The sequence below is a fragment of the Acomys russatus genome, chromosome 4 (genome assembly GCF_903995435.1).
Source record: "Acomys russatus chromosome 4, mAcoRus1.1, whole genome shotgun sequence".
NCBI classification, from domain to species: domain Eukaryota; kingdom Metazoa; phylum Chordata; class Mammalia; order Rodentia; family Muridae; genus Acomys; species Acomys russatus.
In genome coordinates this window covers 13,095,071-13,120,682 of record NC_067140.1, presented here as the reverse complement: position 1 = coordinate 13,120,682, position 25,612 = coordinate 13,095,071, and the positions used below count along the sequence as shown (strand labels likewise).

General features: G+C 45.7%; 1 protein-coding gene across 4 annotated transcripts in view; it reads right to left on the bottom strand.

Moving 5' to 3' along the window:
- The window catches only part of Pkig (cAMP-dependent protein kinase inhibitor gamma), a 67,790-nt gene that overhangs the window by 25,622 nt on the left and 16,556 nt on the right, over nt 1-25,612 (bottom strand). The window contains exon 1 of one of the 4 annotated variants that reach the window (XM_051143756.1): nt 8,237-8,315. The exons of the other annotated variants lie outside the window; for them this stretch is intronic. The gene's annotated coding sequence lies outside the window, so the exon portion shown is untranslated. Of the gene's footprint in view, nt 1-8,236; nt 8,316-25,612 lie in introns of those variants that run through there. 4 annotated transcript variants of the gene reach the window in all.

The following is a 25,612-nucleotide window of genomic DNA, read 5'->3' as shown; positions in this document are numbered from 1 at the left end:
TCGCTGGCTGGCTGCTCCTAGCACATGCTTTGGTTTTCATATCTGTGAGACCATGATCTCAGAGAAGAGAAATGTGAATATTGTTTGAATCATTTAGACAGAAGGAGAAAGGAGAGGAATGATAAAAATAAAAGTGAAAGAAGCCCAGTTGCCTGAGAGAGAAGTGTGTGTCTGAATCCGCCTCTGCTCTCCTGGGCTGCAATGCTCTGCTTCTCACTGCTGCTTAATTGATAATAAAGATTTCAATAAAACAGCAATGACACCTCCATCTCTACATATCCTATGGAGCATATTTTGCTTGGCTTCTCACCTTTGCCCTCTACACTTTCCGGCAGCAGGCAGCATGCGGGCCCACGTCTTCAGGCTCTGCTGCACTGCTAACCATCAGCGTCTCACTCCTCCCCATTCCTCTGCTTTGCCTACCCTGGCTTCCTGTCAGTTTCTCTAACATTCTACAAGCTTTCCTGACTCCACTTTCTTGCTCATGTGCTCCTCTTCCTGTTGGGTGAGACTTCTGGCTCCATGACACCCTAACCTTACCCCTTGGCTCTTGGCTCATGGCATCAAAGCCTCCTAAACCCATTTAAGTACCCACCTCTTCAAGGAAACCCTGGCCCACTCTCTCCTCACGTCACTCAGCCTGTGTCTGTGGTGCTAACACCTATTCTTGGTCTGGGTGACCTTCATTTGGGGAAGGGCCACTCCTGTTTCCTTTACACTATCCATCCACCACTCCACCCAGTACAGGCGATGAATGAACACTGACCATGAGAAAATACATCAACGTGAACTGAAGGTAGAGCTTCAACGCTCCAGTCCTCTGCCTTTCAGGCTTGCCTCCACTCTCTGGGCCCCTCTCAGGGTACACCATAGGTTTGTTTTGTTGAGATGGGGTCTTTTGTAACTGAGCATTTATTCCTCTAGCAGACTGTAAGCAATTAATACATCTTATGCCTGGGAGGCTGGTTCAGTAATTATATTCAGATCCTGGCATACACATCAGGTAGCTCACAAATACCTATATCCCTATAACTCTAGCTCTAAGATGCCCGGCACCCTCTTCTGACCTCCATGGGCATCTACACACATGTATGTGTGCACACAGATATACATGTTTGTTTTACTCCAAGTTAACTATGTTTACATTTATTATTTTTCTATTCATTTTTTAGTTGAGATGGGGGTCTCTCTATATAGCCCTGGAAATCACTACCTATACCAGGCCTGCCTCCAGCACCTGGAGTTCCGCCTGCCTCTGCCTCAAGAGTGGTGGGATTAAAGGCATGTATCACATCTGGCTTCCTGTTATTTCTTTAACCCCAGGAAGGTTGTTTTTGTTGTTATTGTTTTCTTTTGTTTTGGTTGGTCTGTTTTTAATTTCTTGTTCTGTTACTTTATTATCCATTTAATTCTGTGTGTACCTCTATGTGTCAGTGAGTGTATGTGTGTATGTGAGAGAGAGAGAGAGACAGACAGACAGACAGACAGACACAGAGACAGAGAGGGGGGAATGAAGCTATGGTCCATGCATTTTCTAGGTCACAATTCAAAAATTTTCAGTAACCATATGACTGGTGACTATATATGTTAAAGAAGCTTAAAAAAATTTTTTTTAAAAAAGATCTTGGCCAGAGCCAGGCATGGTGGTGCATGCCTTTAATCCTAGGGAGGCAGAGGCACGCAAATGTCTCTTTGAGTTTGAGGAGAGCCTAGTCTACACACAAAGTTCTGGCCCAGCCAGGGCTACATAGTGAGGCCCTGTCTCAAAACAAGCAAACTAAAATAAATAAAAGCGTAAACGGCTGCATCTCCCCCATACCCCTACCACAGCCACACAGGAGCCCTACCCCCCGGGTTTTGACTAGCAAGGCAAGACAAATGGAGGTGGCAGCCACGCCCACTCAGATGGCAGTTGTGCTGTATAATGGAGTGCAGCCCAGAACACGCACACCTCCAGGATACACAAATGCACGTGACACTAGGCCCAGGGAGAAACAGGAGAGGATGGGGAGATGGGCACTCAAACAGACACCAGAGAAATGAAAGCACCGAATGGTGATTTATTCTAAGTATTCTACACTATGTAGCGTGTCTTCCTTAAGTCTGAGCTGTAATTAGAGGAGGAGCATCCAGGAGACACTACAAAAACAAAGCAATACAACATCCACTGGTGACTTCAGACTCCAAGTCACCTATCCCTGGAGCTGGGTTCCCCATCCAAGGCCATCCCAGGAGGGGCCCTTGAACTGTGTAAGGAAATGTTCCTTCCACTCCTCTGAAGCATGCAGGTGAAGGCACAAGGGCCTCGGCTGCAGCGGCAGCTCCCAGCACAAAAGCTGCAAGGCTGCAGGCACAGCAATGGGAGGGAGAGTGTGGGCTAAGAGAGCTGCAGCTCAGAGTCTCTGGAACCCACTGCCTAGCCCTCCACAGCCCTCCACAGCTTTTCATGGCACATGCCACAGTAACTGTTCACTCCCCCGCTGGCTTCCCTACATCACCGGGCTTGGGAGATAGGCCCAGGTGGAGTACTTGCCTGACTTAAACTTGGTTTAACCATCAATATGCCATTTAAAACAAAACAAACAATACAAACAAAAACCAACCAACCAACCAACAGCAACAACCCAGGAATCATGTGGAATTCTGAGCAGGGCCTGATAGCGTATATACCTACAATTTACAGCACAAAGGAGGAAGAGGCAAGATTAGTAAAGGCCAGCCTTAGCTATCTAGTGAGTTTGAGCCAGCCTGGACTACACAAGATCCTGTCTCAAAAATAAGGAGGGTGGAGGAAGACAACGAAAGCTGTGTCTGTGATTCCTCTAGCCAGTGCTTGGTATTGTGGGAACGTGACAGCCAGCCCTAACCTGACACTGTGTGGTTGCTTGCCCAGGGAGAAACTACTCTATCCCAGTCATTAATGACACTTCTTTCTGTTTTCCCTGGGTGGTCTAGTTTGTGTGACAACTGATGTATGACTCCCCTGTGATGGCTAGGGAACCTAAGCCAGCACCAGGCACCCCTTAAATAGCCATTGACCTCTGTCCTGAAATGCCTGTGAGATCCTAGGGCCTGCAAATGGTGTTCCTGCTGTGAGCTAATTAACTGTTTGCTCTGCCTTTTGTAACTGCACTTATTGCTGTGGGACAAGGGTGAAATGGCACCTTTATCACTGTAGACTGGAGATGAGAAGCAGCTGAGGGGCACAAAGCAATTTTCCTGCCCATCTGTGGATACCACAGAGCATGAAGTAATTGTGATGCCCACTTTATGAACCTTTCCTTTAGTTCCTCTTGGCACTGCAAGCCCCTGATATGGCTTTATGGCTGTCGTCCTTCTGCTAGCAGTAATGATAAACTACTTTAATCTAAATTTGAATTGAGTCTAAGGCTTTGGTCTTTGCCTTAAACTCAGACTCCAAACAGTATGAGAGCCCTCAACACACATTTACAGAATGGCAGGGACCACATCTGTGAAGTCCTCCACAGCACTGACCAGAGCCCTGGGACGTGTGCGTGCACTAGCCAGCACCCACTCCATTCTTCAGGGCTCGAAAGGCCCATTATCCTGTCCTAAAGAGCCAAATGGAAGCAGCAATTTCTTCAAGCATCAACAAAGCCTCTATCACTTGGGAAATGCTGGCGTACTAGAGTGATAAGCTCTAGTCTGCACTTCACAGCCGAGTGCAGCTCCCAGAAACTCAGTGCCTTTTAGAGGAGCCAGGCCAGTTTTCAGGCACCATAAAGGGTTTCCGGGAGGTGGTGCACACAGCAGTGAGCCATGAGTAATAACCATTTCCAGGAGTTCCCACTTCTGTCTCTGCTTAGGAATCTCTCCTGGCCCCTCTCCCCCAGCTGAGTAGACTGGGTGTGTGTCTCAAAGCTGTAGCAGGCAAAATGCTCTTCCTTCAGCTGCCAGGCCAGGGCCCTCTGCTCCCGAGAGTAGCAGCCACTTCTTTCTGCCTCCATGTTAATGGCTAACTTGAAGTTCAGCACGAGGTGTTTGGTGACTGAGAACAGCCCTGAAGCCTGGTTTGTAGAACCAAGAGGCATTCCTGGGGTCTTCATGTAAATACCACCTTTGAGTGCAGGCTCAGAAGCCTTGTCCACACCACTAACATTCTCTCTCGTATTGTAAAACAGGTGTCTAGAGCATGCTGTTTTGTTGTTTCGTCCTTTTGGTGGTGATGGCGGCGGCGGCGGTGGTGGTGGTGTGTGTATGTGCACATGGCATGCATGTGCGGGTCAGAGGACCACTTTCAAAAGTCAGTTCTTTCCTTCCATGTTGAGTTCTGAGAATTGAACTCAGATGGTCAGGCTTGTGCAGCAAGCTTTCACCCACAGAGGCACCTCGCCGGCCTTGCATTTTTTTATTTTGTTGTTTGTTTGCTTCTTTGGGAGATAAGGTCACAGCCCAGGTTGGCCTAGAACTCATTCTACACAGGTTTGAGGCTCAGGAAAGCCTAAAATTCATGGCCATCCTCCTGCCTCAGTTTATCAAGTGCTGGGACTACAGATGTGAATTACCCAGCTCAGAGTTTGAGCTGAACCAATCTACAGGTGCTAATTTAGTGTGTCTCATCCCCTCCTATGACACCCCGTGGGCTAGGTTTGAGTGTGATCCCAGCTTTGCCCAAAGGCAGGCAGGCTCTGAAGGAGGAGTGAAGATCTGTGCAGGGCCTCTGAGCTAAGAGGGTGTCACGTAGTGCTCTTTCCTGTCTTCCCACCAAACTAAACCAAAAGCACAGGCAGACTATAGACACTAGCTAGTCTAGGGATCTCAGAGGCCCACAGTGGCCAAGGGCCAGGAGCCAGGCAGCAGACAGAATGTACAGTAAACTAGGTGGGACCTAGTCATAAAGCATGTTGGCCTAAGTCGTAGATGTAGACCATAACACCACTCTGCCTTCTGACTCTGGTACAACACCCCTCTTCAAGCCCCAGGGAGGTGCTGTAGACAGGACAGCAGCGTGAGCCAAGTTCTGGATGGCGGGGACAGCCTCTTTCTTTTTTCTACTTTCACTCAGCACTCTACCTCTATCACCTGCTAGATGTGAGAACTTGGACAAACCTCTCCCCATCTTTGTACCTTTCTGTGTAAGATGGAGAAAATCTCTCACATCTTCACTGCTGTGACGATTAAAAGGGACCAGCAGAGCTGAGATGCCTAATCTCACATGTAACACACATTTGAGGAAGACAGGAAACCCATGCAAGAGCAAGCTGACCACAGAAGTCCCTTCCACAGCCTAAACTCATTACCAGGATGGCACATGTCAGGAAAAGCCCTGTAATGGCACTATGATAGCACAAGAAACTAAAGCCACCCTCACCCCGCTTATGAAGCAGGCATGCCATCACTTCCACCACAGCTTCCCGGCAGGGACCCAGAAGCCCAAGCCCCATCCTTGCAGTGTCATGGCCTCACTATCCTCTTAGAAAGAGGGATGGCCTCTATCCAGAGTCCCCAACTCTTGAGGCTAGGCTTGGGGTAAGGCAAAGAGGAAAATCCAAGCCTTCCACTGCCCTTGCTACAGGGTAGCTACAAGTCCACCTTAGATGGCACAGCCATTTGGGGAAGTCTGCAGCTTCAAGATATGCCAAGGGGCTGTGAGAACTCTCCCTCTAACGCTGACCTTACATCAAACAGTTTCCAAACAATACACCCTCCTGAGGATTAGGGTCTCTGATAGCCTTAAAGACAAAGAATTAACAAGACCTGGAACAACAGCTGGCTTTTGCTTTTGTTTGCATCCTAGCTGTGGACATCCTTTCCTTACAGCAACAGTTGCCAGGACACTAGGTTAAAAAAGTGGGGGAGGGGGCACAGAGGCAAATACAGGGATTTTTTTCCTTCCCATCTCTCATCTTTCTTGCCAAACTAAAAACTAGAGTGGAAGGCTTTAAGTTAAAATGGAATGGTTGAGGCTTGAAAGCCGGCTCAGCAATTAAGAGCACTTACTCTTTTTCCAGAGGACCCAGGTTTGGTTCCCAGTGCCCACATCAGGTAGCCCATCAAACACCTTTAACTCCAGTTCTGGGGCATCCTATCAATGCCCTCTGGCCTTCAAGGGCACATGGTTCTCATGAAGCCATACAGGCACGTATACACATTTGCATGAGTAAAAATAAACTTAAATCTCTTTAAAACAGAATTGTCTCTTTTTTATCTATGTGCCAGACGTCCTACAGATATCAGCTCCCAGGGGATAGGCCAGTGGTGACACGGGAATTGAAGTCAGCTACTAATTATGTACATGGTGCTCAATCGACTCAAGGAATGAGTTCAGCAGAATTTGGAAACACTTACTCCTGCCAAGGCGGCCAGGGAATTAACAGTGACCATCTACTATGGTAAAGGGCTGGCAACTGAAAGGGTGTTCAAGTAATAGTCATTTTTTCCTACCCCTCACTTCCTAAATACACATGCTTATGCACTCTGACTTTTAGCCTCTTTCAGGCATACCAAATCTGTAGAAAACCTTAAAAATTCACAAGCAACTTAATCCTGCTTGTTTTCTGTGTCTTCTGTGTGGTGCATGCACTTGTATGTGCAGGAGGGGCATTTGAGTGTGCGTGTATGTATCCCTGTGCATCAGTATGTACACCAGAAGCCAGCATCGGGTCCCTGCCCCATCACACTGTACCTTATTTTGTAAGGCAGGGTCTCTCATTGAACCTGGAGCTCAGTCGGCTAAGCTGGCTAGCTGGTGAGTCCTAGGTCCTGTCTCCATGTCCCCAGCTCTGACATTATAAACGTTCTTGCCATTACAGCCAACTTTTCCATGTAAACTAGAGATCTGAACTCAGGTCCTAATGCTTACACAAACAAGCACTTCACCCATTGTGCCATGTCTCTTGCCCTGTTTCCTCCTGATTTCCCCCATGGTTAGTCTTTAGCCATTCTGGAACACTGAAAACCTAGGGCACTTTGCTCCAAACGCTATAATGGTCAGCCACAGAAGAAAAACAGAATACCAAAGCTTATCTGGTTTTGTCCCTTTGGTTAGGTACAAGTAAGGAAACTAAGGCCCCAGTGTATGAAACACTTGCCCAAGGCCACACACTTCCCTTGGGTGGCTTTTTACTAAATGGTGCCTTTATTTGTGTGTGTGTGTGTGTGTGTGTGTGTGTGTGTGTGTGTGTGTGTGTGTGTGTGTGTGTGTGTTGCTGGAGATGAAAAGCAGGGAGACCCTGTATATGGTACAAATGCTCCACCCTGAGCTAACCCTTGGCAAACCCTGCTTTTTGCTTTCCAAGGCTGGTGTGTTTCCCTCTTAGCTGTAGCTTCTCGACTGTATTTAACCTGTGTGCTCAACCTATGTGTAACCTGAGTTTCAGGGGACCCTGTGCCCACTTCTGGCCTCTGTAGGACCAGGCATTAAAGTAGTATAGGCGGACCTCCCGAGTATACATGCAGGCAAAACATTCATAGACATAAAAAATATAATAAATAACTTTAAAATATATCAAATATATTTAACCTGCTACTTAGGGAGATGGATCACAGCATCCCACAAGCCAATTCTAGCCATCTGAAGACCTAAAATGAAACCCAATGAAGGGACCGAGAGTTGCCAAGCCCTCCCTCACAGAGTAGCTTGCCTTGTTTAAAATCCCGAAAACAGACTCTAAGAGAAAGAAAGCCTGAGGGTTTATACGGTCTGTTTATTTCCTAGAGACAAACAAAGTTTTAAAAGGAAGCAAGAAAAAGATGATAAAGCCAAGGCTAAAGATCACTCCTTCAGCACCTAGAGTTTTCTACCCAATGCTACAATATGAACCTAAGCAATTTGGTATTTGAAATTTAACTATTACCAGCACTTTATAAGGTGGAGGCAGGAGGATTAGGGTTTTTAATATAATATGTATGAGACCATTCTTTCTAGAATTTGTAAAACTTTTAAAATCAGAATTAAAACAAAACTTTATAATCAAAAAACTATTAAAAATTTACAGACAGTAATGTCTATGGTTAGGCTTGGCTTTTTAGCCTGTATGTGGGCAAGTGGGTGCCCTGAAGGCTGTGAAAACTGTTGAAGCTGTGTGGAGAGAAGTTTCCAGTGGGGACTGAGCCGGCCTGTGAGAATGAGGCTCGCACTCTGCAGTCCTGGTCAGCTGTAGAGAAAGCTGTAACGTCAGAAGCAACTGTCCATGTACTATTAATATAGAAACAGACCCTTTGTGGGTGGCAGGAGGTTGGGGTGGGGCAGGCAAGGCAGCACAGCTATACTCACAGGAGCCAAGTCTCTTCCAAGTGCAGAGGTCCTGGTCAGAAGGGAAGGCAGAGTGAAAAGGCAGAGTTCAGGAAGGGTGGCGCAGACGGGAGCGGGCAGCTTGCTCTGTCCCTTTTCTCTCTCCCCGTATCTCCTAAATGAAAAGCACTTCGAGGTTTTAGTGGGTGTTTCCCACGTCGCTGGCCAAGTAAGTCCCCATTTGTTGTAATCCAATTCTCGGCCTGATGATGTCAACCACTCAACCCACTTGCTCAGTTTCCACGGGAGAGATCTATTTCCTCTGGACAATGCGCCAGGGGCTGTAACTGCAACCCAGGCTGTCACATTTGTCAAACATCCTTCCTTCAATTTTCAATGGTGCAGCCACAGTGACAAAAGGCTTCCTATGTGGTCAGTCAGTAGCCATTGTAAATTCCTCGGCTTCTCTCTCGGTCACTGGGGGAAGACTGCGGCTGCCTGCACTCTGCTGGGTTTCCACTCATTTCCTGGCTTTTTACTAAATGGTGCCTTTATTTGTGTGTGTGCGCGCGCGCGTGTGTGTGTGTGTGTGTGTGTGTGTGTGTGTGTGTGTGTGTCTTTTTATGTCCTATGCATGCACACAGGAAAGGCTGGGACACAGCACTGGTCTGGTGCCTGGAGAACTGGCTCCAGGTCTTGGCCCTGCCTCAAGCAAGTCACTGGACCTCGGTTTCATCAGTAAAATGATACCATGGGTGTCTTTCCTGTCTGAAACTCCACTGGAAGCCAGTGTGTGCAGAGCTTATTATCAAACGCATCTTGGAGCAGTTTACTCCAGGCTTACAGCCACATGCCTGAGCCGGAAGAAACCCTGGCCCAAGATGCCTAGCCTTGTGGGCTCCTGGGGACTTCTTTAAAGTGGAGCTAAAACATTTCTCAGGGAGAAAACCCAAAAGAATTCACTGAAGGAGTCCCAGAGGACACAAAACAAGACAACAAAAACTGCTAGATAAGATAAACAAGTGAGAGAGCTCTGTCCGCAGGGACTAACCCAGCAGTGGTCGGGCTAGATAAGAACGTGGCATCTGCAGTGTGCTCCACCAGCAAGACACAGCCAAGCTCTCCCTCTTGTCTGTGAGAAGCAGGGAGACCCAGGCAGGGACTGTGAGCACCATGAGCAGTCAGAGGCAGAATCTGGGTCCTACATGGCACACACACTCACTTCTTGGACCCCTGTCTGCCTGTTTGTCTCTGTCTGTCTGTCTCTTCTCTCCTCTTTTTCCTTCTCCTTCTCCCTCCTCCCTCCCCCCATCTCAGTTTTCCTACCTGTAAAGTGGGAAACTAGTGGCTTCATTTAGGATTATGAGAAGTGACACTTAGAATGGGGCTGAGACAGTGTCAGTGCAGATAAGTACTGGACAGATGTTAGTTCTCACTGTGTGCCTCACCTATTTTGATTCTCACCACACCTCTAGAAGAATTATTACTACTACTCTCTTTCCTCAATAAGAAAATAAAGCAGAGAAATTATGTGATATGGTTAAAGTCATACAAAGGGGCCAGAATTAGAAACCGAGGCTTTTAACTCCTAAGTCAGAATGAACATCACACACATGCCAATGCTATTCTTAAAACAAACACCCCACCTGCCCGATAAGGAAGCACTTCAGCCCATCAGGTCAGCTTACAGGTGGGCTTACTGGCTTTGTGACCAAAATTCCAGGAAGACTTAACTGCCTCTCCCCAAAGGGGCAGAACCAACTGTGTGCATGCATGGGGATGGGAAGTTAGGGCTGGAACTCTGCTGGTCACAGCTCTTTATGGTAGATTGGGGAGGTGGTGGCCCTTTGTAACTTAATAGGAATTTCAATTAGTTCTCAGAGAACTTTGATGCTTATCAGGACTCAAGCAAACAGGCTCTTCTTGGGAAGGTCTTGGCCAACCAGAAGGCTTTGGAACAAGTTCATGAACTTAGTGGAATAAAACCCACCAGCTTGAAAACCCTGTGGGAGCAACATAAACAACTGGGAGAGATGTGGGGGCTGGCAAGACCTTCCTCCCACTATGGCTGACCTAGGGCAATCTGTTTGTGCCTTGGCTGCCCAATGGAGGATGGGATCATAACATAACATCATAACCTCCCCTAATAAGGAGTTTGTGTGTGTTCTGTGTGAATACATGTTTGTGTAGGTATGTGTACATGTGTACACATGTATGTGGAGGCCAGAGATATATGCTGAGCGTCTTCCTCAATTACTTCCCAACTTATTTCTTTTTTGATGTAACATTTTATTTTCTGTCTTTAAGTGTTTTGCCTACGTACATGTATTTGTACCATGTGTGCCTGGTGCCTATGTGGGTAGGTCAGATGAGAACACTGGAACTCCTGGAACTGAGTTACGGTCAGTTTTAAGCCACAGTGAGGGTGCTGAGAGCCTAACCCAGGTTCTCTGTAAGAACAGCAAGCAAGTGCTCTAACTACTGAGCAATCTCTTCAATCCTTCCATATTATTTTTTGAGGCAGGGTATCTCACTGATTTGGATAGGCTGGCTGTCAAAGGAGCTCCAGGGATCCTCCTGCCTCCATCCCAGCACTGGGGTTACAGACATGTGCAGGCACACCTCACTTCTACGTGGGTGCTAGGGATCCAGATTCAGCATACTGACTGAGGCCTCTCCCCACACCCTTCCAGTTCTTGTGAGGATGAAGTGACTGACACACTATAAGTACAAAAAATTTGCAAAAAAAAAAAAAAAAAAACAATCACAATGCCTTAACGGTAAAGACATGATTTTCTAATTCTGACTCAGCTGCATGGTTCTCTGCCCTGGTGATGATGCAATAAAGACATTGATATGACAAAGTAGCAAAGTTGAGTAAGAGAAAGCAGAAGAAAGACACCGTACTTTTCCAGAATGTCAGGCCGAGTCCTGCACAAAGGCCCTCTGAGAGCTGCCCTGAATGTTCCCAGTGCAACTCAGCCTGAAGGGCAACAATGGACTGGCCCATTGTTTAGCTGTGCCTTCGTCCCACAAGCGCAAGGGGCGTCAGGAAATAAGGTTGCATTCGTGGGAAAGGCCACTGTACTGACATCACCCTCTGGCTTGGAACAAAAAACAGGAGCTCATACAAAAAACGTCAGTTTCTTTAGCACGTAGCTCCTAGCATTTGCCTCGTAGATCTTAGTGATTATACACCTGTGGCAGAATGCATAGAGAGAGAATTCTAATTCTCCAACCTACAGCCATGACACACTCATGCTGTGTCGTTGCTGACAACAGTAGAGACACATGTAAACCAGAACCATGCACAGCCCCATACACAGGTCACTTCATGTAATCCTCACGGTGATCAGACTGTCAGACAGAGGCCCTGATGAGTACTCACATTCACAGAGTACAGGCATGGCAGTGTGGGGGTGGGGGTGGGGGGGATGAGTCTCAGAAGCCCAGGAAGGAAGCAGCAGGGGTTGTGCTCCATCTCAGGGATCTCCAGGGCCGGGCATGCACAATCCTGACACTCTCAGACTTCGTGCCACCGCCTCTGAAAGGGCCTCTCCGCTCCAGAGACAGCAGTATGGACCCCATGTGAGAATGGAGGGAGGGGAGGAAAGCAGGTACAGAACTGTCTGAGGGGTTCACACAGCCATTCTCCATGAAGCTGCCCTTGACCCTGGCCTCCCTGGGCTGCGAAGGCTTGGCCTGCCCTCTGAGCATCCTTAGTGCTACCTTAACCTTTCTCCTCTGAGCCACCTTTATTTCCAAGTGAGTTTTTAATACTCCTCTGCTAGAGTCTTAAGAAAAAGATGTTTCTGAGTAACATTTTAAATAGATTATAAGACACTTAGTAGCATAAGAAAACCCATAAACAAAAACATTTGTCACCTGCATATGATAAACATCCAACAGTCTATGTGTCTGTATATCACCTCCAACCCCCACAGAGCTCCCATAAGGGAGGCAGGACTGGTCCCTCCACTCACACAGGCCAACTGGGCCATCTGTTCAATTAACAACTCACTGGTATTTCTTTTTTGTTAGGTTGGTATTTGAGGATTTTCTGTCTGTCTGTCTGTCTGTCTGTCTGTCTGTCTATTTTGTTGTATATGTGTGTGTTGGGGGTGGGGTGCTATTTTTTCTTCTGATGTTTTTAGACTGGGTCTTACTCTAGCCCAGGCTGGCCTGGAACTCATGGCAATCCTCTTGCCTCAGGTTCTCAAATATGATTAGAGGCATGAGCCACCACAGCTGGCCATGGTATCTCTTGGCAGGATGTACGCATGAATAATAGATTTCGGCTATCACTATCGGCTTTCTTGATGCATAGAGCTACCGTAAACTGCATGATGTTTTGTTTGTTTTATTTTTTTGAGGCAAGAGCCTTACTAGCTCTGGCAGTCCTGGAATTCACTTTGTAGATCAGGGTGGCCTTAAATTCACAGAGATCTGCCTGACTCTGTGCTGAGATTAAAGATATGCTCAACTACACCCAGCTGTGCATGTTATTTAAAAACAAAAAAACAAAAAAGTGCACCTTGTACAGCCTTTGCCTAGTGAAAGGCAGGCTGCAGATGTGACATTTACAACTCACCTGTTCTCTGTGCCATACAGCTAAGGCCATGCTTCTTCTAGACAACAGAGAAACATATTGAGATTTACAACTACAAGTAGAGTTTCTTGCTCTTATCTTTCCAATTATAACAAGTACTTATGTAAAAAAAAGATGGGACTCTATAGGAGAACGGGAAAAAGGCAAGAAAACTATCTGTCACCCTAGCATGCAGACACAACCAGAGAGCCTCCTAGTGTGCAGTGTGCAGATCTCAAAGTCAGGTTTGGAATCAGAAACATGAGTCAGATGGGAAGCAGCACAGTCAACCCCGACAGGGTCACAGAGACAGGGTCAGTATATTTGCTTGAACTTTGCACACAGGCCAGGCTAGCCCGCAACTTTGCAGGGATCAACCCCCTCATCCTCACTGTGGCTAGAGGGCACATGCTGCCACCCCTGGGGATTTGAACCCAGGTCCTCACAGTTGGAAAGCAAGCACTTTACTGAAGTAGCTGGTAGTATCCTTCCAGAAGGAAAGGGTTTCCTAAGGCTGCACAACCTACAAGCTTAATAGGAGGCACTCTGGCTACCTTCAGAGTCTTAGTGCCACTCCCACTCTGATTGCTCCACCCTCTGGTTCTGCTTAACCAGATCCCACATTAAATGCCACTTTCTTGGAGAGGCCTTGTTTGGAGCCACATGAGATCCATGCTGGAATAGTCTCTCATTCCTCTGAGCATGTTATTTTAAGTACCTGCTGTGTGTTATACTAGACTGGAAAGGCCAAAACATCTCTGATATATGCATTCTAAGTGCCTCAAACAGTTCTGAGTAGACACACACAGACACACACAGACACACACACACACAGACACACACACACACAGACACACACACACACACACACACACACACACCCCTTGTACGCTATAAGCAAGGCCCTCCCTCTAGGAAAGGTCATTAGGGAACAAGAGATCTCCCTTCAAATAGTTTCTAAAAGAAGAAAGCAGTGCCACAGTTAGTTATACTGACAAGCGCCTGTGGGACATGAGAAGCGACTGCAGTGTGGAACCCCAAGGAGCGTCTCACCCTGGAAGTGACAGTAACGAAGGACTTAGGAGATCCACACCTGGCCAGCCAGCTCCTACCCCTACCCTGCAGCACACAGTATCGGAAGCTCCACAACCACAGGAGGGTTCTTCACATAAACAGAGATGGCCTAAGGCTTCTCCCAAGAGCCTGGACTCTTTTTATGACATCTGAGTGATCTATCTGGTCTACCTGCTGGACCTGTTCAGGTGCCCTGAAGAAAGCCACTCTTTCCACCCAAAGGTGTCCAACAATTTTCTAGAAAGAGGAGGTCTACGGGGCAGACAGCCAACTCCAAGGGAAGCCAAGACCTATGCCCTAAAAGGAGTCTTTCATTATTGATCAAGAACATTATCACAAGAAAACCATCAGCACAGCAAAGACTAAAGAGAAAATAGGTTCAGTAAACACAAGAAAATCAGACAAATGAGAAGGGTTTCATAAACTCTTACTTGAGGAATTCTGAAGATATTGTTTCCATAAAGCATTAAGGAAATTGACAAAAATGAGCTCTTGAGAATTCTCAACACTATCAACATGGAAGCTAACCCCCTCAGCAGGAGGACTGGGGGTGAAGAAAGGACAGTTCTCAATGCAGACAGAGACACAAAGCAAAAGGGACCTTGATTTAGAACATCCTGGGAGTTCAATGTGTCACTAACTAGGAATTCCAGGAAAGAAAAGGCAAAGGGCCAGGCGTGGTGGCGCATGCCTTTAATCCCAGCACTCGGGAGGCAGAGGCAGGAGGATTGCTGTGAGTTAGGGGCCAGCTGGGTCTACAAAGTGAGTCCAGGACAGCCAAGGACACACAGAGAAACCTTGTCTCAAAACAAAACAAAAACAAAAACAAAAACAAAACAAAATGAAAAGGGCAAAGGGGAGAAGATAGGAAAGTATCTTAGGAAATTCTCAGAAGTTTCCAGAGCTAGAGGAAGACTGTCTTCAAGCTCAGAGTCGGAACTGTGTGAGCAGAGAGCATGGCCGACAGCCACTTAATCTTGTCCACTTCAAAAGAGAAGACCAGGAACTTTGCAAAGGAAGAACACTGTCAAAAGTAAACCATCAGCCCAGGTCTGAAATCCCAACACTTCGAAGGCTGAGGCAGGAGGATGCTGAGTTCAAGGACAACCTGGGTTATATAGCAAATCTTTATTTGTTTTGTTTGGTTTGTTTTTTCGAGACAAGGTCTCTCTATGTTAGCCATGACTGTCCTGGACTCACTTTGTAGACCAGGCTGGCCTCCAACTCACAGCGACTCCCCTGCCTTTGCCTCCCAAGTGCTGGGATTAAAGGCGTGTGCCACCATGCCTGACTCTGCAAAACGTTTTTTTTTTTTTTAAAAGAGTAATATAGAAATATATGGTCTTGGTTGGCTATGCCTGGAAAAAATGAATATGTAAGCTAACTGGAGAACTTTGTTAGTAACAGTGGCTGTTAAATTATTGCATTGTGATACTAAATATAAAAATGGGGCTTGGGGGGGACAGGATTGGTGTGAGGCAGCTCAGCAGTAGAGGGTCTGCCTAGCTGCTGTGATCCCTGGCCTTGGCTTTGATTCAAGCATCACAAAATAAACAACCAGCCCATGGTGGAACACACCTGAAATCCAAGCACAGCAGAGGCAGAGGCAGGAGGATTCCAAGTTTAAGATCATCTTTACCTTCATACTGAGTTTGGCTCCAGTCTACCAAGGCAGGTAATACTACAATAAATGGTTGCCTCAGAGTGAGAAGGGCATAGGAGAATGATGCCTTTTTGGACTCATTGCTTTGTTTTTTAAGTTGTTCATGGCCAGTCATGGTGGCACACATCTTTAGTCCCAACAATTTGGAGACAGAAAGGGAATCTTTTGTGAGTTCAAGGCCAATTTGGTCTACGCAACAAGTTCTAGACTAGCCAAGGCTACATATACAATGAGACCCAGTCTCAAACAGTAACAAAACTCATTCATTCATTCATTCACAGTTACTTCTTACCTGTACTTCAACTTTTATCTTTCATTATCAGTTTTTTTTTTCATTTTTTTTCTTTCATTATCAGTTATTAAAATCATCTTTTAGCAGGCCCTTTGTTAATGTCAACACCTATAAACCCAGTGTAACTTCAAGGTTAGAATCCTCAGTCACCTAAAGGACATTTAATGTAACCACTGCTGTTATTGCCACTTCACTCTATGCATTCTTAATTCTCACAACAATCCCAAGGGCCCTGGTCTGAACTGTCATACCTCTCCTTCACATTCTGCTACTTTGGTAGAATCCAAAAGTAATTTCCCACACATTTTCTCATCAACCCATGAAAACATGGGTTCAAGACTATCCTCTTTGAAAATAACAGCTAGAAAGGTGAGCAGTTTGACTGAGAATTCAGATTCCCTGATCCTAATCTAGTGTTCTTTCCACCAGACCCTATTATTTGCTCCTCACGGTCATCTGACTTGCAGTCACCATAAATGAATAGAGCTGAAGAGAGATGGAGAGCAGGCAGGAGAGCTGAAGAGAGATGGAGAGCAGGCAGGAGAGCTGAAGAGAGATGGAGAACAGCAGGAGACAACGGAGAAGGAGACTCCAGTACAGAGGAAACAGTAATCAACCATGGAATGTCCTCAGTTGCTCTGTCAGCATTCTATGTGAGTCTTGAAGGGGCTCTGGAAATACCAGCAGCCAGATCCTGGCACCTACACCAGCTGTTGGTATAGAGCTCAGAGGACTTCTGGTGACTGCTGTCATGTTTTTTGGTTCCAAACAGCCATGCATACCTCTGCTCTGAGAGACACCACCCGTGCCTCCTAAATCTGCTTCAGTCCAGCCATGTGACCCAGGGCTTTTCATTCTTGCCAATAATCTTGGCTAGTACTGGTCCAGAGCGGTGTGGAAAGCTGACAAAGCCCCACAACAGGCTGGACCAGAGAGGACACCAAATATATGGAGTTAAAGTGGACAAACACCTGACTCCAGACACTTACAGTGTGGAGAAGCTGGCGGCTCTGTTGGGCAGAGATGGCCAGGATTTGGGTGCAATGCACTGAGTAGTGGTGCCGGTGCTGTTCCCAGCCTGTTCTGCCATGTGAATAATGGCCAAACAGCAGCTAGGGGAAGAGGCTGTTTACTTGAGTTTAAACTATTTATAGCATCAGCAATCTGCACATATTTGGATGACAAATCTCTGGGCTTCAAGTGAGCCTAGCTTTGCTCCTGGACAATTTCAACAAACATACTCCCTCCCCACGCCACCCCCATTCCCCCCAACACGTGTTGCCCTCAGGATGTCTAACTTGAGTTGCTGAGCTTCTAAAGATTATAAAAAGAAATCACATTTCAAGAGCATGTGACTTTTAAATTCATCTATCTATGGATTTGCAATACATAATATTTCCTTTAAGGCTTAAATCATAAATCCCAATCCATGCACATTTTAACAGCATTCAAGGACCGCACAAACTGACAAATATCTGAATGACTATAGTCAGCATGTTCTGTGCTGCTATCACGCTGTCATGCCCAGCTCAAGACCCACACAGAGAACATTTCTTATGTCACAGTTTGTGTAGGAGGATAAAGGTTTTCAGAAGCGATCCACAAATCTGTAATTGCATATGCGTGCCAAGCAAATAGCAGAAGCATTGCCCACTGAGTGCAGAGCAGAAGCAGGCAGTGCGTGCCGGACTGCCAATGCCCTTGGAGCTCACTGCACACCACACAGGAGAATGGTGGAGCTACAACAAAAAGCATGCAGAATCTTCTGCAGCTCTAACTCACCAACAGTATGGCCAAGGAGTCTGTTTAGAAAAGCTAGCTACCTCTAAAAGCTGTTTTGTTTTTAGGGCTAGGCATTGTCTAGAAGAGAGAAAAATGGTTGTTGTTAGGTCTATATGCAGGGTGGCTATTTATGTTGGAGACGTGCAGGGCCATCACACAACGCATCCACCAAGAAAAATGCTAATGACATTCACTCTAAGACAAATGGAAAGGCGCCAACAAATCTTGAATTCTGTTACTGTTTTGTTTTGTTTTGAAACAGAATCTTACTACATAGCCTGGCTAACCTCCTGCCTCAGCCTCCTCCAGGGTGCTGAGATGAAGGCATACATCACATGCTCAGTTTATATTTACTATATAATGCTGAGGATGAGACCCAGGTCCTCAGGCATGCTAGGTAAATGCTCTACATTTGCAGCCCTAGCTTTCCACAGGCACTCTTGGCCATGTGACTCTCAATGTTGAAATTTATCACACAAAGACAACCAGACAAGAACACCTAAGTAGATGCATTCATTAGTAGTACAATGTTTATAAAGCAAGCATTGGTGACATATTTACATAAGTCACCAGCTAGCCACAAATGTCAAGTCTGCTGATTTGTGAATCAAGGGCTTCATCTCAGAGACTCAAAATTAAATGAGATAATTCAAAGTACTGAGTTCATAGTTTATGTTATATTACTATTCCAGGAGCCATTTACATCTGTAAAAGGACACACACACACACACACACACACACACTTCAGACTTGCTAAATGAGGACACCTCTAAACAGAGATTATTCATTAAATTATGTACTTCCACAAGACCTTAATTTTTATAAAGTGCATGTTAAGGCCATTTCTGTGAAAAAAGTAAGTCATTACTCTTAGGACAGGAGGGTGGCAGTGGAACTGAGGGGCAGAGCACTTGTCCAGCATCCACAAGGCTCTGGATCTGATCCCCAGCATCGCAAACAGAAAAACAAAGAGAGGATGGAGAACACAACACTGAAGGAATGTAAACAGAGGAGAAACAACTTGCAGACAGGCGTTGGAATTGACTTAGTAGATCTCAAAACAAAACAGTTCTTTGAAGGGCGGTGTGATGCACACCTTTAATTCCAGCAACTGGGAGGCAGAGGCAGGTAATCTCTGGGTTTGAGGCTAGCTTGGTCTATATAGGGAGTTCAGGACAGTCAAGGCTACACAAAGAAACCCTGCCTTGGAAAAAACAACAAAACAAAACAACAACAACAAAATCAAACAAACAGCAAAACGCACAGTTCCTCCTGGGACTCAAGAGATGGGTCAGTGAATGGTGAAGGCACCTCTACCAAGATGACAATTTACACATGCGTGCACGTATGCCAGTGCGCACACACACACACACACACACACACACACACACACACACACACACACACACACGTAACAATGTTTTGTTCTAGGTAAAAACAAGATCTCCAAAATATTTACAGGTCCTATCCACTAGTAACAAAGAGCATTAGTTAAAAACCAAGCAAAACTACCTAGGGGATTTATTAGGATGGCTTCACAGACTTCAAGAAGATATTACAACATATATCTAACAAAGAAGCTCTTTGTAATCTTCTCTCTTGCTAAACAAGCATCTGTCCAATGGCTGGCTCTCACGGCTGAGCACCACTTGAGTTGTTCAGCTCTACAAAATGTAATAGAAATAAAAGCTGCAGGTTTCAAGGTAGCTCTGCAGGGCATGGAAGGAAGAACTGGAGTTCCAGGGACAATCTGTGTGTTATAAACAAGAGAATGAACAAGGAGCCATAAGGATGGCAGAAACCTGGGGGCCCATCCTGGGACCTCAAAACCACCAGCCAACAATACTTTCAGTGCTTTTTAGTGATTGTGCTCCCTGCTCTGGATGAAAATTAGAGGAGGAAGATAGTTTCAACTCAGAGCTGACAAATGAAGAAACAGAGAAAGGTAGCTGGAGAGCATAGCTCAACTAGAGTGCTTACTTAGCCTGCAGCTTCAACCCCCAAAACTACAAGAAAGGAAGGGAGACATGAGAGGGAAGGAAAGGAGAGAGGGAGGGACGAAGGGAGAAGGAAGGAAAAAAAAAAAAAACAAACAGAAGAGAAGGACTAAGGTGACCTAAAGAAGTGCACACCACACTTTCTCAGGAAATCTACAGAACCCTAGAGAAACTTCTGAGCTCCTGCAAGGCATGAAATCAGGGGTCTAGATCTCAAAGTGCTAGCATACCTGGATCATAGACTTTTTTTTTCCAGTTATTTGTTTAGTTTTGAGACAGGGTCTCATGTAGTCCAGGCTGGCCTTAAACTTGTTATGCAACTGAGGTGGCCTTGTACTTCTAATCCTCTTGCCTTCACCTCTCAAGTGCTAGGACTGCAGGTGTAGCCTGCCTTAGCCCATTTATGCAGTGTTGGGAATCAAATCCAGGACTTTGTGCATGTTAGGCAAGTACTCTACATCCCCAGCCCTTGGATAGTCATCCCGTAAGTGGATTCAAGAGATAAATACGTGATGGTCAATTTTGATCTCCATCTTGACTGGATTCTGGTTTGGTTTCTTTTTTTTTTTTTTTTTTTTTAAAGATTTATTTATTTTATTTATTGCATATGAGTGCTTTATCTGCAGAAGAGGGCATCAGATTACATTATAGGTGGTTGTGAGCCACCATGTGGTTGCTGGGAATTGAACTCAGGACCTCTGGAAGAGCAGGTGGCGCCCTTAACCACTGAGCCATCTCTCCAGCCCTGGTTTGGTTTCTTTTGTTGTTATTTTTGTTTTGTTTTGTTTTGTTTCTGTGTAGCCTTGGCTGTTCTGGACTTGATTTGTATACCAGGCTGGCCTTGAACTCACAGATATTCTCCTACCTCTGCCTCCTCGAGTGCTGGGATTATGTGTATGCGCCATCATGCCCAGCTCAATTCTGATTTTTTATTTGCCTGGATTCTTCAATTCGACTGGATTAAGACACAACTGGGTAATGAATGAATGAATGAAGCCCACTCACTACCTACACACACATACACACACACTCTCTCTCTCTCTCTCTCTGTGCGTGTGTGTGTGTGCGCGTGTGTGCGTGCGTGTGTGTGTGTGTGTGTGTGTGTGTGTGTGTGTGTGTGTGTGTGTTTGCATTTTCAGAGACAATTAGATCTTGAGTACTCCAATCTCATGAATGGTTTAATCCCTTGATGGATTCTAATATGATAGCATTATTGGGAACTAGTGAAAGGTAGGGGTGGGGGGCTAGCTGGAAGTAGGTCACTGAGAGCACAACCTTGACACTGTTGGCCTGGCCATTTCCTGTATTCCCACTCTGTTTCCTGCATGCTGAGAATAGCTAACCTTTGCCACACACTCTTACCATTACCATGTTCTGCCCAAGTGCAAAGGGCCAAGCAACCATGGACTGATCTCCTGAAACTCTAAAATCCTTCTTCCCTTGTGCAACTAATATGCACAAGTGTGTGTGTGTGTGTGTGTGTGTGAGAGAGAGAGAGAGAGAGAGAGAGAGAGAGAGAGAGAGAGAGAGAGAGAGAGAATGAATGAGAGAGAGAGAGTCAGTCCTCTGGATCAGTGAAATGCTTTCCTACTTTGCAGTAATTGTACAGTATGTATCCCTTTGGGAATCTACGGAAAATGTGTATTTTCAATAGAATCTGATAATCATCTTCAGGTTTGTCAGAGATCATGTCCAGGAACTCTCAGACTTGTAAGAAAACTACAACAATTTTGAGGGACATTGCTTGTTGCTGGTAATAGGTACCAAGCCACTTGCAGTGTATACTAAAGGCACCACAGTACTACCAACCTCCATTCATTCACTTATAAACATGTGCTGGGACCAAGTACACCAGATCCCAAAGACATAAGATAGATGCAGTGTGACCCTTACAGGGTTAACAACGGACTGAGGGAGCAGAAGAGCAAACAGACCTCCACCATATGGCAGGACGTATCAGAGCGCACTCTGCCTGCAGACTATTGGAGTCTATGTCTGCTTAAGCATATCTCAAAACAAGAATAGAACAGGTTTCATGGGGCCGAGAAGCTGCATCAGCCCATGAAGGGTTCAGATCCTCAACACCACCCTTAAAAGAAGCAGCCAGGGACAGAAGTGCTTGCAATCTGGGTGCTGCGCTTGATGCAGGCTGGCCTTGAACTCAGAGATCCTTCTGCTTCCGCCTCCCAGTGCTGGGATTAAAGGTGTGCGCGAACATGCACGGATTCGGATATTCTTTAAATGGTACCTCAAGAAAAAGGAAGGCAGATCAGAGTTCAAGGCCAGCTTGGACTATATAGCGAGTTCCTGGACAGCCAGGGCTACAGAGTAAGATGGCACCTCAAAGCAAAACCAAGTGGTTGGTGAGATAGCACAGCAGGTAAAAGTCCTTGCCACCAAAATGAGGCCCTGAGTTTGATCTCTGGGATCCATATGGCAAAAGAAGAGAACCAACTCTTGCAAGGTGCCCTCTGATTTCTACACTGTGGCACATGTGTACCCACACACACATAACATATGCAAACATACGCACAAATAATAACATATAAAATTTAAATATACATGAGGCTGGAGAGATGGCTCAAGTTAAGAGGACTTTCTGCCCTTGCAGAGGACCCAGATTCAGCTCTCAGCACCCACATGGTGGCTCACAACTGTCCAGAATTGATTCCTGGGGGATCTGACACTTCCTGGCTTTCACGGGTACCAGGCATGCATATAGTGCATATATATGCAGTCAAATTACTAGTACACATAAAATAACTAAATCTTTTTAAAAGAGAAAAAGAAATTGATTTCCTTTAATCCTCATAGCTACTTTCTGAGCATTTGTCACTATTTTCATTTTACAAGTGAACAAGCAAAAGCTCCAAAATGTTACTTGTCCAAAGCGATGCATCTTTTAAGCAAAGAAATCAAGTTGGCTTTCTAAGCTTTCTTGAGATTTATTTTTATTTTATATGTATTGGTGTTTTGCCTGGGTGTGTGTCTGTGTGACTGATGCTGAGGGAGGCCGGAAGTGGGTGTCTGATCCCCTGGAACTGGAGTTACATATGGTTGCTAGGCACCATGTAGGTGCTGGGAATCGAAGCTGGGTTTCCTGGAAGAGCAGTCAGTACTCTTAATCACTGAGCCATCTCTTTTAAAGTTTTAGCAACATATCACCTACTGTATGTGTTTGTGTATGTGTGTGCAGACATGCATATGTGTGGAAGCCAGAGGACAATTTCTAAGAGTTGGTTCTCTTCTTCTACCATGTGAATCCCAGGGAGTGAACTCAGTTTTGGCAACAAGTACCTTTACCCACTTAACCATCTCACCCGCCCAAGGGAACACTTTAAAAATTACATGTGGGGCTGGAGAGATAATTCATTGCTTAGAAGTGCTTACTGCTCTTTCAGTTCAATTCCCAGCATCGACACCAGGAAGCTCACAACCACCTCTACCTCCAGCTCTAGGGAATCTGACACTCTCTTCCAGATTACAGGGATACCCACTCACATGTACACAGATACACTTGCAGATGCAAATGCAGATACGCACGCACGCGCACAAGCACTTTTTAAAATTAAGCTGGCAGTGGTGACACATGCCTTTAACTTGAACACTCTACAGAGGCAAAAGTTGGCAGGAGGGGGGGCTAGAGAGTTGGCTCAGTGGTTAAGAGCACCGTCTGCTCTTCCAAAGGCCCTGGGTTCAATTCCCAGCACCCACATGGCAGCTCACAACTGTCTGTAACTCCAAGATCTGACACCCTTACACCGATGCACATAAATTTAAAAATTAAATAAAAATATTAAAAAAAAAAAAAAGTTGGCAGAGGGACTTACATGGTGGAAGGAGAGACCTGCTCTGTGAATTTGATGCCAGCCTGTTCTACATAATGAGATCCTGTCCTTTTTAAAAATTACATGTTCATGTACATTGCAGAGATTCTGAGGTGACAAAAAAAAATATTTTAAAGAAAAGTTAAAAGGCAGAAGTGAAAAAGCAAGGGTCTTCGGAGGGCCTGAAGGAAGTGAGATGCTTACTCTCCCCTTAAGTCTGTCTTTGGGTGTTTTGTTTTTGTAGTTGTTTGTTTTTGTGGTATTGAGACTGTGGCTCTTCTGCATCTGAGACAGATCTCCACCACTGAGTTCTATCTCTAATCCTTCAAAAAATAGTCAGGCGTGGTGGCGCACGCCTTTAATCCCAGCACTCGGGAGGCAGAGGCAGGCAGATCACTGTGAGTTTGAGGCCAGCCTGGTCTACAAAGTTAGTCCAGGACAGCCACGGCTACACAGAGAAACCCTGTCTCAAACAACAACAACAACAACAACAACAAGTGTGTGTGTGTGTGTGTGTGTGTGTGTGTAAAATGTTCTTTTAGGGCTAGAGAAATGGCTCAGTGGTTAAGAGTACTTACTATTCTTGCAGAGGACCTGGGTTCAGTTCCCAGCACCCACATCAGGTGGCTCACAACCCCGTAACATACATACTTACACTCAATAAATAAATAAATCTTTAAAATATGTATTTATTTGGAGACATAGTCTCACTACATTGATCAGGCTGACCTTGAACTCAGTCTCTATCCCAGCAGGCCTTGTACTTTAAGTCTGCCTTGAGCTCTGAGTGTTGGGGTCCCAGGCCTGAACTCCGAGCCTGGCCAGTCTCTCGTCCTATCTGATGTTTGTTTCTACGTGCTTGTGTTACTTTACTGTTTTGTTGAGCTGTCAAAGCGAGAGAAGGTAAGTGCTGTCATTGCAAGGCCTCAGGAATGGATAAAATATAAATGTAAATTTCTAGAGGATGAAAATTCAGCCTTATCATGGTTAGAGTGGGTGTTCTGCTTTGAATGTGCATTATCAGAGATTTCTTTTTAATAATAACTCCTGGCATTGTGGAAAGAACCAGACATGCTAATTAATGACTATACCCAGCGCACGAGAGGGTGAAGCAGGCATACTGCTACCAGCCTGAGGCCAGCCTGGGCTAAAGGATGAGGCCTTGTCACAAAACCAACAAACATCAAAATAAAAAGATTAACTTTGTCTTGGTCTGCTGAGGCAGAGTCTTGCCCTACAGCTCAGACTGGCCTGTGACTCACTACAGAGCCCAAGGTAGCCTCCAACTCACCTTGTGGCCAAGACTATCTTTCAGGTAATGATCTTCCTGCCTCCTCCTCCTCCTCCTCCTCAGTGTTGTAAAGCTGGGTCTGGTCATGCACTTCTATAAGCCAGTATGCCTACAGTGACAACAGAGAACTCTCTGAGCCAGTTAGTCTTGTTTATACATCAGTGAATGAGACCCCTGCCTCAAACAGGGGAGAAGGTGAAGACTGACACTGCTGTCCTAACTGAAGCTGCCCTCTCTGTGGCATGTGTGCCTACATTCACACACATGAATACACACATGTGGTACCAGCTGGTTATTGTCGTTTTTTCATTTTTTTAGAAAAAAAGAAGCTGGGCGTGATGGTGCACACCTTTAATCCCAGCACTGGGGAAGCAGAGGCAGGCGGACTGCTGTGAGTTCAAGGCTAACACAGAGAGACAGAGAGATCCTGTCTTGAAAAACCAAAAAAAAAAAAAAAAAAAAAAAAAAAAAAAAAAAGGAAGAAAGAAAGCTGAGCAGCCCTGCATCTCTCAATGCATTTTAATTTTAACAGAAATAGAAGCACTTCAGAGGCCAGGCATGGTGGTGCCCACTTTGAGCTCTTGGAAGTGGGAGAAGGATCACAAGTTCAAGAAGTTCCAGATCAACCTGGGCAACTATCTCAAAATATCCAAAACTCAAACCCAATATTGCATATAGCAACACAGAGGATAAATTTATACCCTTCCCTTCTTTAAGAGCAACAATGAGGCCACGTGGTGGCGGGCGCATGCCTTTAATTCCAGAACTCGCACTCCGGAGGCAGAGGCAGGCGGATTGCTGTGAGTTCGAGGCCAGCCTGGTCTACAAAGCGTGACCAGGACAGCCAAGGCTACACCGAGAAACATTGTCTAGAAAAAAACAAAAACAAACAAACAAACAAAAA